This window comes from Rhipicephalus microplus, chromosome 3 (assembly GCF_043290135.1).
Source record: "Rhipicephalus microplus isolate Deutch F79 chromosome 3, USDA_Rmic, whole genome shotgun sequence".
Lineage (NCBI taxonomy): Eukaryota > Metazoa > Arthropoda > Arachnida > Ixodida > Ixodidae > Rhipicephalus > Rhipicephalus microplus.
The window spans coordinates 31811012-31823976 of NC_134702.1; the positions used below are offsets into that span (position 1 = coordinate 31811012).

Below are 12965 nucleotides of genomic sequence, written 5' to 3' on the forward strand. Positions count from 1 at the left end.
GGTCCCGACAGGCCGACAGAAAACTATGGAAAGATGATGGACATAACAGAACGGCTAAAAGTGACGAATCGAACACCGGGAAAGAAAACTAAAAAGAGAGATCGCGGGAAGCGTAGCATATAGCAACAACTACGCTCTAACGGAAGACCAGAAGAGAAGTAAAAGAGTTTCGGGGAAGAAAAAACATACAGAAAAAGAATCTTCTTATTCCCTTGGCAGGTCGCCACCACAAATCGTGATCAATGCGCGTACGAACAGCCGATGGCGCTGCTACGGTTCGAAGACGCCACGTCTCGCCTGAAGATCTCTCGCCCGCGGCAAGACAGCATTTTCACCCAGTCGACGCCACAACACGCCCCGCCCCCGCAGCACCCTCTCTTTTTTTTGTTCCAGCTCCCAGATCTCTTTCATCTCCCCGTACGATTGTGCCCACACGCTGTGTGCTGTACCCTTTGTCGGCGCCTACAGGACTCGAAGCACAGACACCCCCCCCCCCCCCTCCTTCCCCCCTCATCTTACGATGCCGGGTCACGGAGCCGAAAGATCAATGCTCCGGCGGCATTTGTTGCGGCGCGCGCTTTCAGTGGAGCATTGTCGTCGCAGAATGACAAAGAGGCAAGCAATAGCGAGCGCCTGCGGTCTGACTCCTGCCTCGCCCCTTACAGCGTCGAGGGAAATGTCGGTAGTAAGTACAGCGTGAGTGGCACGGCAGCCGAGCATGAGATGCTGTCGCCGGGACGGATTCTGTTGCGAAAGCAACACGACGCCAGTTGCACGCCATTATTATCGCAACGATGACTCTCCCTTTGCGAACCTTATAGAAGGAGCGGTAAGTAAACGTTAATTTACAACGGTGTACCTTCGGAAGATACCTGCCGAATGTGCGCTCACCCACTAAGCTTGACTTGCAGAGCATCGCAACGAAAGAATTGATCATTTCTCTTGTCTTCCGAACGAAAACTACGATATGATTATGAGCCCCGCAATTTTTTTCGCGCATGGACTGTACGAACATGTACTTTGTGTAAGGCTTAGTTCAAAGCTAAAGTTTTTCCTCTCTGAGTGCCTTGTCCAGCTTTTTTTTTCTTTTTCAGCTGCTCTTTGCGATGGCATCAGCAGTCGCAGCGGTATCACGGTTCGGCGACAAGCTGAACTTCAGCTCCAGAACAGCCACCACTCAATCTGGTTACTTTTCTTATCCAAATCTGCTTAGCTGCGCGGGCACAATACGGACCCACCCACGGTGCAGGCGACCTTTCATTCAACTACCACGTCTGACGAAAAACGAGAGGCAGTCAGGCGCACGCAACGCAGCAGGTTCTTTCGGAGAAGGGGAGAGGGTTTGCCACGGAACGCTATCTATCTAGAAGGAAGACAATTCGAGCGTGCAGCACGCAGTGGAGGGATCGAAGAGTCCGCGGCGCGAGGCACGTATACAAAGACTGCGTCGGCCTATCGCGACCTGCAAAGCGGAACGCGCTCCGGAGGTTTCGGGGAAAGGGGTAGAGCTCGTGATGCGGGCGAAGGGCGCGCGAGTTGAAAGAAGCCGTGAGCAGTCCTCGGGGAGGAAGAGAGCGGCGAAGTCTTCAATGGAGACAGGCAATAAAAAAAAGGAATAAAGGGTGAAAGCGGACTATAGGGGAAGGAGCGGTGGACCTGCAGAGTTTCAAAACAATGGGGGAGGGGAAAAAATGGCAGGAATGAGGAAGGAAAAGGGCCCGCGACGATCATAAGCGTCAACTGCAGAGGGAAACGTGGACGCTTATAGTAATGGAAGAGAGAGGACGAAAAAAAAAAGACCGTGCTACAAAGAACAAAAATTAAAGGAGGGCCGACGTTCGCTAAGGTTTAAACAGTGAACAATGCGAGCCCGAATCGGGGCAAATGGGGTAATGTGGCAAGCCGCGTGGCTTTTTCAGGAAAGGGCGAAGCGAATGCAGGCGCGGTAGCACGAATCGGTGTAAACAAACGTCCATTTTTCAAGGCAGTTTTCTCAACAAACGCACACTAAGGATTCCAATAAGAGATGACAAAACAGAAATCGATGTTTTTTTTTTGTGTGTGCTCGCGCTTGTATGCGCGGCTGCTCTCTTTTTATGTGTGTGTCCCACGTCTACCCCCCCCCCCCCAAAAAAAATATTTAAATAACAAAAGAAGCACGAACGTTCCTCGGTCCTTACGCCACAGATTCATTGCCTCGGCGCACCACCCTCTATTATTTGTTTTCATTTCATGTAGCAACGCCGGTTTTCTGGCTATCTGCGCTCGTGTAGAACAAAAGGGGCCAGCTCACGTCTCGGGATAATATCAGAGTAAGGGAAAAAAAAATGCCGCGAGACGACTGCCCAGATGACGACACAGCTATGCTTATGGATTTCTCTTACACTGTTTTCCTCTCCCCATAAAGAAAGCCTCGGTGTTTTGCAGTGGCCGCTGTTTGGGCTGCTTCAGTTCCAAAGCTGACAGTTTGGAATGGGCAGAGCGAATCGTGCGCGGACTCTGTACAAAAACCGGGAAAAAATGTACGTGGCTTCGAGTTGTTCTTTCGTTGGCGTTTTGTTTCTAGCTTGCTAGAAGATTGTCGGGGTGGAGTTGTTGAAAGTGTGCGTGTATGTGTGTGTGTGTGTGTGTGTATGTGTGTGTGTGTGTGTGTGTGTGTGTGTGTGTGTGTGTGTGTGTGTGTGTGTGCGTGTGTGTGTGTGCGTGTGCGCATGCGTGTGTGTGTGTGTGTGTGAGAGAGAGAGAGAGAGAGAGAGAAAGACAAAAACTAGCGAAGAACACTCAAACCACACTACAATACAAAACCCTGCCGAGTGAACCCGACAATGTAAGCGAGGAGGCAAAGTTGTACGCTAAAAAAAAGACGCTGAGGCAAAGCACGACGTAGGTTTTCTCCAGTCAGCTGAATTGTACAGATGGTAAAAAAAACTGTGATAAGAAATAAATTTCAGTCTACGAGAACGGAAAAAAGAGATAACGCACATTATGGGCACATGTACATTTCACTCAGAGGCCCGGTAGATTACGTTTAGGGAATCGATCGTAGGCTAGAGGGTCTTAATGGTCCACTTACAGCCACGGCGAGGATCCCATTCGAAGACATCTGGCAACAATTAGTTGTTGAGGTGAGAAATACAAGTAAATATCTGACTACCTTCCATTTGAACGGGGCAGTCACAAAGCGTAAATCTTACACGTTTATTTGTATGGCCGACAATGTGCGACACGGCGTAACTGTACGACGTCAAGAGTTCCCTCTAAACCAGCCGACATAAGTTTACGTTTGCCTATTTATTCATAACCCAACCATCGGTTAAACTGAACGCTGTGCAGTTCAGAAATTAATCGTGTATTTTTAATACGATTCTGTAGTTCCAATGCTCTCCTGAATTTACTGCGCGTCCAAAGTAACACGAGACGTCTAAGGCATCCTTTTATAAATTTTGCTTCGGTGACACCACGGTTAGAAAACGTAAACGTGAACATATCAGCAACTGTGATGTACATATTTTGCAGAAATTCGACGTGCCCTGCTTGAGTAATAATACATTCAAGCACGCAAAACGAAAACCTTATATTCAGCATAAGACGGCAAAAGTGACCGACTGCGCAGTCAGCGTCGTCTTCAACACGAATGGCAACAAAAGTCATCATCACCACCATCACCCCTGCCACTACTACTACTACAACCACCACCGCCACCACCTTGACTGTTGCTCTGATCATGCAACTCTTCCTCTCGAAGGAGTCGAAGGCTTAAGCCACCCGGTGCGGTCATGATCAAAGAAGTAGATGATGATGACCGCAGCGGATGGCTTTTGCTATGGAATCTTCTTAAACAAATGCACTAAAGGCCCTGGCACGGGGGGAGGGGATTTTTTATCCTCATTTTTCGATTCAAGCCCCCCTGAAGTGCGGGCGCAGAGGCCACGCAACGCACTATTTGCGTTTTCTTCGATAACCTTGTTTTCTCCTTCGAACCCAGTTACGTACATCACTATCTCTTCCTTTTCATGACAGTATTTATCTATTACTTATTTATTTGATCTACATACACGGCTGCACAAATACACAGAGAAAAGAAGAAGAAAGCAACCTCGCAACTGCCACATGGGAGGGGGGGGGGGGGTGATTTTTTAAAAAATACCGCGGTTGACTCCAGTTTGAAACTTCGCTTTCCTGTAAAGAGTGCACCGCCGCATAAACACCCATAGTGAGGGGAAACCAACGCTCGGGCACACAAGGTGAGGCAAAGCCAAGAGAAGGAGACCGGAGAAACTTCGAAGCTGCGCTTCTGAAGCAATGCGTCGGCAGGCCTCACAAAGGGTAAGGCATGGCAAACTTACGCACGCAGACTGAGACAAGTAGCGAAGGACGGGGGCAGGTCGAGATTTATAGGTCTAACATACATTCGGCACCCGCAGTAAGCGTCGACCGGATCTACGCGCCGTCGAGTTCCCGCTAGGCTCAGCTCAAAACGTACGCCCCGTGCCACAAACGGGGTGCTTCTTCGGCCCCTATTCGCATCGTCACCGAGGCAGAAAACATTGAAATGGGGAGAAATAAAATGAAAATGAAGGACGAAACTGACAGGAGAGGCGAAGAGGCGGCGAAATCCCGTTGCCTACGCATCCATCCATCCGGGCAGCCGAGCGTGCATCCATTCGCCGTTGCCGTAGCCACCCAGCGTTTCACATCTGATCTTGCCGCTGCTTCGGTGCCCGGCCAGCGTTAGGAGGAGAAGCCTTCCCCGCTTCGGCGAGCCAGGGTTATCTATCCAGAAGATTCGCTTCTCCCTTCTACAGTGGGGAAAACTGCCAACCCGCCGAGATCGTCTTTCCCGCACTTTTCTTCGTCTTCTTCGTAGCATCGCGAATCCTTTCTTTGCCACTTGTTCGCGCCCGGGCGTGCTCACAGCTCCTTCTCTAACTTTCCCTTAGACGTACTTTGCGTCGACGGTGCTCAGAATCACGAGAGGTCGTTTTGCATTCCTCCGTTTTGGGTGGCCTCGAATCGACAGACACCGGAGACGAGGAACGTTAGAAAAGAAAAGAAAAGAAAGAAAGAAAGAAAGAAAGAAAGAAAGAAAGAAAGAAAGAAAGAAAGAAAGAAAGAAAGAAAGAAAGAAAGAAAGAAAGAAAGAAACGGTGTCTGTGCCGTCTGATGAATAAAGCCCAGCGCCAAGCCCCGCGTGCCCGGACGGCGAGAAATTCTTAACCTTGCAACGCGCATATATTGGATGCAAGAAGACGGTGACTTCGCTTTGCCTCACAGGGGGGACCGACCACGTCAGGCTGAAAGCAGAGTAACAGAGGGGATAAAAAAACACACACAAACGGCAAAGCAATTAAAGGTGAACCTGGCGACGTGAGTGAAATTACCAACAACACTTGGTGTCCACCCACACTCTCCCCTAACGCCAGCAGGGAAGACAAGTACAACAGGACAATTGTAGAAGAGACGTTTGAACAGCAGCACGCCTCAGAATCTTACTCGTGGGCACGAGGCAAGAGAGGTCAGCTAGATTGAAAACCAAAGTACAAAAAAATACAATATAAAGGTAGACCACGAAACCGGAAGCCGACTTCGAAACTTGCCGGCATTAGTGGGTTGGTCGTTAGACAAAACCAGAAGCCGACTTCAGATTGTAGCGGAATCAAGTCCCGGACAACTCGGCCGCATTTTCGATGGAGGCAAGAATGCGAGAAGCCCGGGTGCTTCAATTTAAGAGCTCGTTAAGGACCTGTAGGTAGACTAAATTTCCGAAGATCTTCACTACGGAGTCTCATATAATGATATCGTGGTTTTCGAAGGTAAAACCCTCTCCAGTTATTAGTGTTAGAAGCCAACTTTGAAACAGTTCGTCAGTGGTCGGTTAGCGGTAACGACACGAAGTTGTGAAAGAACAACTAACCGCGCTTCAGGTGTAATTCGAGCGTTCAAAAAATGCACCCCAAACCGCAAGCTGTAAAAAACAACTCCTCAACTGCCCAGTTTATCGTTAAACTAATATAATTAGGCACAACTTCATCTTATTGTGGCACATTTATTCACGAACATTGTGCTGTGCCCGGCAGCACTCGAACACTTCAATCCCACCTTCTACGCCAGCTGCTCACCCTGTGGGGAGAAGTCTTCGGACATATATCACAAGGTGTGGGCGCGCCCCCGCAACCCCGTTATACCTCCTATCCCCAAGCTAACCCGGGAGTTGTCGGAGTTCAGTTCAGTTCAGTTCAGTTTATTACCTTAAAGGCCCCCCTTTCTAGGAGGGGCATTACATAAGGGGTGGGGTTTTATTTATATTAACAATAAGCAGTAAAAGTTGTTTTAGTATTGAAGATGATCAATAACACGGTCTTGAAAGGCAGATGATGAGGCGATGTTGGCGATGTCCCGGGGGAGGCCGTTCCAGTCCGTGGCTGCTCGAAAAAAGAACGAGGCAGAAAAAGCAGTGGTGCGCGAAGAAGGGCGGGAAACCTGAAATGGATGACTGGTTCGATGAGATATGCGTGCTGCGGCTACTATATAAGGTGGCTGATTGAGGGAAGAATGAAATAACTTGTGATAAAACACGAGAGTTGCAGTGCGGCGGCGCAAAGAAAGGAGTGGCAGTCCAGATTTCGCTTTCAAAGATGAAATACTGATATCGTATGAGTAAGATGAGTGAATGAATCTGGCAGCACGGTTTTGTACCGCTTCTAATGCTTTGATTAAATACGCTTGATGAGGGCTCCATATGGCAGATGCATATTCTAATTTCGGTCTGATTAAAGATTTGTACGCAAGTAATTTTACATGTGGGGGGGCTAGGTGGAGATGGCGTTTGAGAAAACCAAGTGCTTTATTAGATGCTGAAACTACATTAGCGATGTGTGTATGCCATGATAAATCATAAGACAAGGTTATTCCAAGATATTTATAAGACGTTACTGATTCAATTGCGGTGTTAACGATGGAATAGTGGAAGCGATATGGGCTATGGCGACGAGAAAAAGACACGAGTTTACATTTAGAAGGATTAAGGGTCATTAACCATGTGTTACACCAATTAAGCACGTTGTTAAGGTTGGTTTGGAGATACACGTGATCATGCTGGTTACTGATAGTGTGATAGATGGCACAGTCGTCCGCGAACATGCGGATGCTGCAGGCGACTGTACTTGGCTGTCCTGACACTCAGGCCCGAAAGGCCTTGGTTCGACCAGCCCAGGCAGCAGCCGACGCCAATGGGGTCCCGCACGCACTAGGAATTCCACCCCCCCCCTACTAGTTGTGGGTGCCGCTCTTTTATAAGGCGCTCCCTGCATACCTTGTTTGCTTCTAATGAATGTTTTCACGACCACCAACCTCCACCCCCCCCCAAAAAAAAACAAAAAATAACTAAGACTAGTGTGTATATGGCTGGCAAGTGTGCGATGTGGAGAAAGGACAGGCACTAGCTTGGAGAGAGGTGGATAGGGAGAAGAAAAAAAAGCTTTAATGGTAGAAAAATATTCAATGAAGAGGAAAATGTAGGATGAGAGGAAGAAGCGTGTCTAAGGCCCGGCGTTGGATCGCCTACGGCAAATCCAGTGGAAGCGAAGAGAATCATAACGCGCCAAGATACAGTAGCAAAAGTGAAAGAAGGTACACGGCTAGGACAGAGCAGGGGGTCGGAAAGAAGAGTTAAACAAGTTTGCTTTTCTTCGGCAACACATGAGCGTGGGCTTGTGCGAAGAAGCGTAGCTGAGAGGCTCCAGGGATTAAAATGTGGTGGAACGAGAAAGAAGCGGCGTTAGGCAACGCATTTGCAAGAGAGCTCGACACGGTCCCAACGTGTCGCAGGTATAAAATGCAAATGCTAGCCTCGAGTTCATATATTTTAAATAAAGAAATAATAAGAAAAATGAATCATGTTTAGCGTGAAACAGGATTGGGGAAAAAGTTTAAGACAATAAAGCGGAACCGAGTTGAAAAGCAAGCCAAATGTATAAAAAAAAGAACGTTGCAGATCACGGACAAAAAAAAAACAGTGTTAATATAAACCTGCAAAGTAAGGAACAGCGGGAGACAAACAGTTTCCATAAAAGTAAACTTAAGAAAGCCCAGGGAATCGATGCAAGAGCAATGTGAGAAAAGGGGCGTGTTAGCGGAAAGATAGATAGAAAAAACAGCGAGAAAAAAAAAACTGATTTCAATTGAATAACCGGACCGTGCATAGCGGATACACTTCGACAAGCAAGGAACAAGCTGCATCTAGAACGGCACAAAAGAGGGGAAGAAGGGCGGAAAGGTGATAAAAACAAAAGAGAACAAGAAGCAGAAAGGGGCGAATAAGAAAATGAAAACGTTAATTGTAGAAGACAATAAGATAGGCGGCCGCGTATTGAAACAAAAGTAGTGAGAGAAAGACACGGCGGGAAAGAATCGGGATGCACGCGGAGGAGCTTTGCCAAAGTGGAAGAGCAGGGAGGAGGAGGAGGGGGGTGGGATGGCTTGGGGCAAAATATTGAAAGAAGGCGACGGCAGCTGAGCCGCCGGCTTTGGCGCATGCGTGATTCGGCGGCGAGGAGGGAGGCAGCTAAGGGAAATCGGGATGGGGAAAGGGGGAAAGCGCGGCGCGGCTTCTACCCTTAGGGGAAAGGTGAGAAGGGAGCGCGTACTCGACTCGACGAAAAACAGGCCGAACCGGCCCGGCCTGTGAGATCACGAGACGGCCAGAGAGAGTTCGGCGCCCGGCGGCGAAGGCGGCGCTGCTTCGTCCCAAAGCGCTCGACGCAACAACCGCGCTCGCCCTTTCCTTAGCACGCCTTGTCATCGGCGCTGGCCTGAAAACACGTCGTCATTCGAAAGAGACGTGACAGCTTTGCGGCCGAAGCCCTGCCAAAGTGCTCGCTTCTGTTATTCCTGTCCCTAGCGTACGCTCGCGCTTCGACAGGGTAGCTAGACTAGTCGGCGTTTCCATCTTTCTCGCATAGCCTGTTGGGGAGTCGACGCACGCTGTGACATAGTTGTGAGATAGAGAGCTCGGAGGTAACGGTAAGGTCGTAGGGCTGCCCGAAAAAAAGAGGGGGGAAAAAGTTATTGGAAGTAGGTGCCGGTAGGTGAAAAGTTTGAATTTGGTCAATCAGAAGCGATAGGCCGGTAGGATCCTGTGGTAATATACGGAAAGCAGCGGCACTTTAGACAGTCAAGACAAGTGCATCGAGAAGCCTCGGACGACGTAAGGTTGCAAGCAGTCGACGAACCGAGATCAAGTGAGTAGCATCGTCTCTACGATTTTCCCGTATTGTAATCAACAATTTTTTGCTATACCTGCCACTATTTTCCCAAATATATTTTCCCACGTAAAATGTCAGCGATTTCTCAAGGCTTCTATCAAGCTGTAGAGAACGAACAAATTATGAAGATTGTAGGTGAAACAAGATATATTAGTTCTCTGTGTATGACAATGGCGTGTCAGAATAACTTGGAAAATGTTTATCTTGTTTAAAACACGTGTACTCTTAAACGCGGTGCTAATTTACATGCCTTATATTTGATAGAAAAAATATTTTTGAATGGTTACCAATCGTTTGCTGCTGTATACAATATTGTTGTGAGTGACACTGACACACGCTTGCATTACGATTGAACCAATAAGACACTTATACTACAAAACGCAATACTCGCTTTATAAAACACAGTGAACAATAACGACGTCACACGGGCACCTTCGACCGCGATCATGGCCAATCCAGATCAGATTTTTCGGTCTTCTATCTTCGTCACTACACGAGCCGAACTAATCAGAAGCAAGTTCGGCGCGTACGTCAGTCACATTGTGACCTGGGAGCCACATCGCGATCGTCTTGATCTCGATCGGGTCTTCCGACGAATAAAGTTGACCCTGCATTATCAACTGATCCAGATCGATCCTAATCCGGATCACGGCCTTGAGCGCGACTAAATTGCCTGTGTGACACCTTTATCAACACAATGAAAACTACCATCCGTAGTGGCGACTGTTATCTTCATGACACCGTAATTTTACGAGCGACGCTGCCAAAGTTTCATGCGACGAAACTTCAAGCATATATCAGGCCAGCGAAATTGGGGCATGGAAAACACGGCAGGACGTATCGACTACGTCATAGTGGCCCGGTAATCACGCTATATCGCTGCAGTAATCCAGACTGCAGCTCTAAATACCGGGGCGTCATAGCCACTAGTTAACGATCCAAGCCTAACAATTTTCGTGCCTTTGTGGAAGCACGGAGCATTTCCAGCAGTTATTTCGCAGCACAATAATTGGGGAAGCAAAGATTGACAAAAACCAGGACACGAACTCAAGAAATGCCAAAGTGTACGACGATCAACGATAAATTATTGATAAGCGATGTGCAATTGTGAATCTACCTGGCAGGGGAGGGGGCAATGCAACAATGTTATTCTCATACACAGTAAAATACCAATGGAACAAACAACAGTTAAGCGAACTATTCAGTTGTACGACCTTCATTTCCCACCGAAGCATGTGTGACACCGTCAAATGTATACCACGTCACATTTATCAGAAATAGTCTGAAGGACTGCGTAAGAACAGCGCTGCGGAAAAAAACAGGGGGACCCTTAAGATTTGCCTTTAAAAGTTGAACGTATAATAGCCAAATTCTGTCTCTAGTGCGTACTGAGTTGAAAATGGCTTTGGTCAGTGAAACTTTCGCATACGGCTGCATTTTGTGTAATGGGTAGGTGCTTCAAACCACGGGCAAGTGTGCGCGCAAAATCTTTTCGAACTCGCCATGCACCCACTACGTAGCCTTGAGAGAAAGGGCGCAGTAACACGTGTGCCTTTCGTAGAGGGAGGTGCGCTTTCAATCACGAAATCGCGATAATCGCACGTTTTGACGCCCGATGGCACTGTACGCTTGTACGACGCATTATTACTGCGATATTACATGTTGCACTGTGAAGCGTGTATACAGGACGCGTGTGTTTGTCAAGCGTTCAAGTTACTTTCACTGCATTTCCAAACAGAGGAAGTTATTTTCACTGTACTTCCAAGCAACATTTATTGAAAGGAAGCATTTAATGAAAGAGTTGATTGATTGATTGGTTGATTGATTGATTGATTGATTGATATGTTGGGTTTACCGCCCCAAAACCACCATATGATTATGAGAGACACCGTAGTGGAGGTCTCCGGAAATTTCGACCACTTGGGGTTCTTTGACATGCACCCAAATCTGCCCACACGGGCAATGAAAGGGTGGAGTGCCATTCCCTGACAGCGGACGTCCCCGAGACCGCAGACTGCGGGACGTTCAGTAGCATCCCTGCATGTCGCATTCGTGAAACTAGAAATTTCGGAACAGTTGGGCGAAATTACGCTCGTGACTTGCTGACGTCGAAGACAGGGTGTCAAGAGTCAAGCCGGTGATGAGAGTTCGCGTGACAGCGCAATTTTGGACATTTAAAGTCACAGAATGGGATAAACGCTTCAATGTGACAGAAGCATAGGGCAGTTACAACATGCCAAAAACAGACGATAAATACGTGTAAGCTGAATAAGACTACGCGGATAATGGAACTAATTTTCCGAGAATGAAAGCACATCGCGTACCACACAACTACAATTTCTATCTACCAGCGCGCACATCAACGCCATTTTAGGAGCACCACTTCGTTTACCCGCCACGGGGCTGTACTGGTTACAGTACTCGACATCTTGACCGGCAGGTCACGGGATCAAATTCGGCCGCCGCGGTGGACCCAAAAGTGCTTGATGCCCTTGCACTTAAGATATGTTGCGTTAAAAAATTCCAGGTGGTCAAAACTTCCAGAGCTCTTCACTGCGGCTTCCCTCACCATTTGGGGCGTAAAACCCAAATTTTGGGGCGTGAAAACCCAGAAATGAAAGAAAAAACTTTTCCGTTTTGTTTGACTTCTTTTACCTCTGGCGCGATTGCGAATGCTTGTCGTCTGGTGGCACAGTCCCACACGCCACGAAAAATTTATTGCATAAATTTGGTTTCCTCTCTCTATCTTATTTATTCTTATTTCCCGTTCCCTCAGCGTGCAAGGCAGTCAACTAAACACATTTCTGGTAAACCTAAATGTCTTTCTGTTTCCTTATTTTCTTAACGTATCGGTCAATTTTCATTCAAACGCAAACTGCACTTTACATAGCACCACCTCAATAGCCTTAGTGTGCGACGTAGACGGTACTGTATGTTTGCTTCAGCAAACGATAACTGATCAAGTTTGTGAAGCTGCCTTGCACGGAAAAGGCAGAAAGCGATTTTGGCATCCACTAAATTCCTTGAGGTGCCCAAATCACCATCGCTTGCGTCGTTTCTGTTAAGGCAAAAACCTCAGACGCTTCATCAAACGCGAAATTTGAACATCGGCGTCTCGCGTACCGCCGGGTCGGGTTCCGAGTGATGCAAGAAATCATCATCACGAGATGACGTCCCAGATCGTCAAAATCTGTTGCGCTATTACTACGTCATCGTGGCGGCACGTGACGTAATGTCACATGCTAATGTCATCACATCGCACGCTATAGAGCTTGATAAAAGGTGCTCTGATCACGGAGGCAATGCAGAGCCAATTAAGATGTTTCCGATTACGGATGCAATGGAAAGCCAGATGAGACGCTTTCGATCATGGAGGCAATAAAAAAAACCACATTACGCGCAGAACGCTTTCGAAGGTTGGCAGTGCGGCATCCAATACATCCGCTGAGATAAAAATAATAAGGTGGTTTTCACCCTATAGTCGTCTTAAGTGAGTGCACCAGGAGCCAAGCAAGCTTTTTATATATATATACATATAATGACGATTGTCACGCGGCTGCGAAAGTGACGAATTCAGGTTGCAGCAAGAACCAGGAAACACGCAACTACTTATTCGGCGAACCTGTGCCCGGCATATAAAGAGTCGAGGTAGTACAAGCAATTTCGCAATGTACAGGTGCGACCAAAAGTGCGTAGACCACG

General features: G+C 47.7%; 2 protein-coding genes across 3 annotated transcripts in view; one reads left to right on the plus strand and one right to left on the minus strand.

Moving 5' to 3' along the window:
• The window catches only part of Plod (procollagen lysyl hydroxylase), a 150099-nt gene that overhangs the window by 53307 nt on the left and 83827 nt on the right, over positions 1-12965 (minus strand). The window lies entirely within an intron of this gene.
• Positions 8845-12965, plus strand: part of LOC119177011 (immunoglobulin domain-containing protein oig-4) — a 49045-nt gene continuing 44924 nt past the window's right edge. Inside the window, exon 1 of the mRNA XM_037428362.2 lies at positions 8845-9239. The gene's annotated coding sequence lies outside the window, so the exon portion shown is untranslated. The remainder of the gene's footprint in view (positions 9240-12965) is intronic.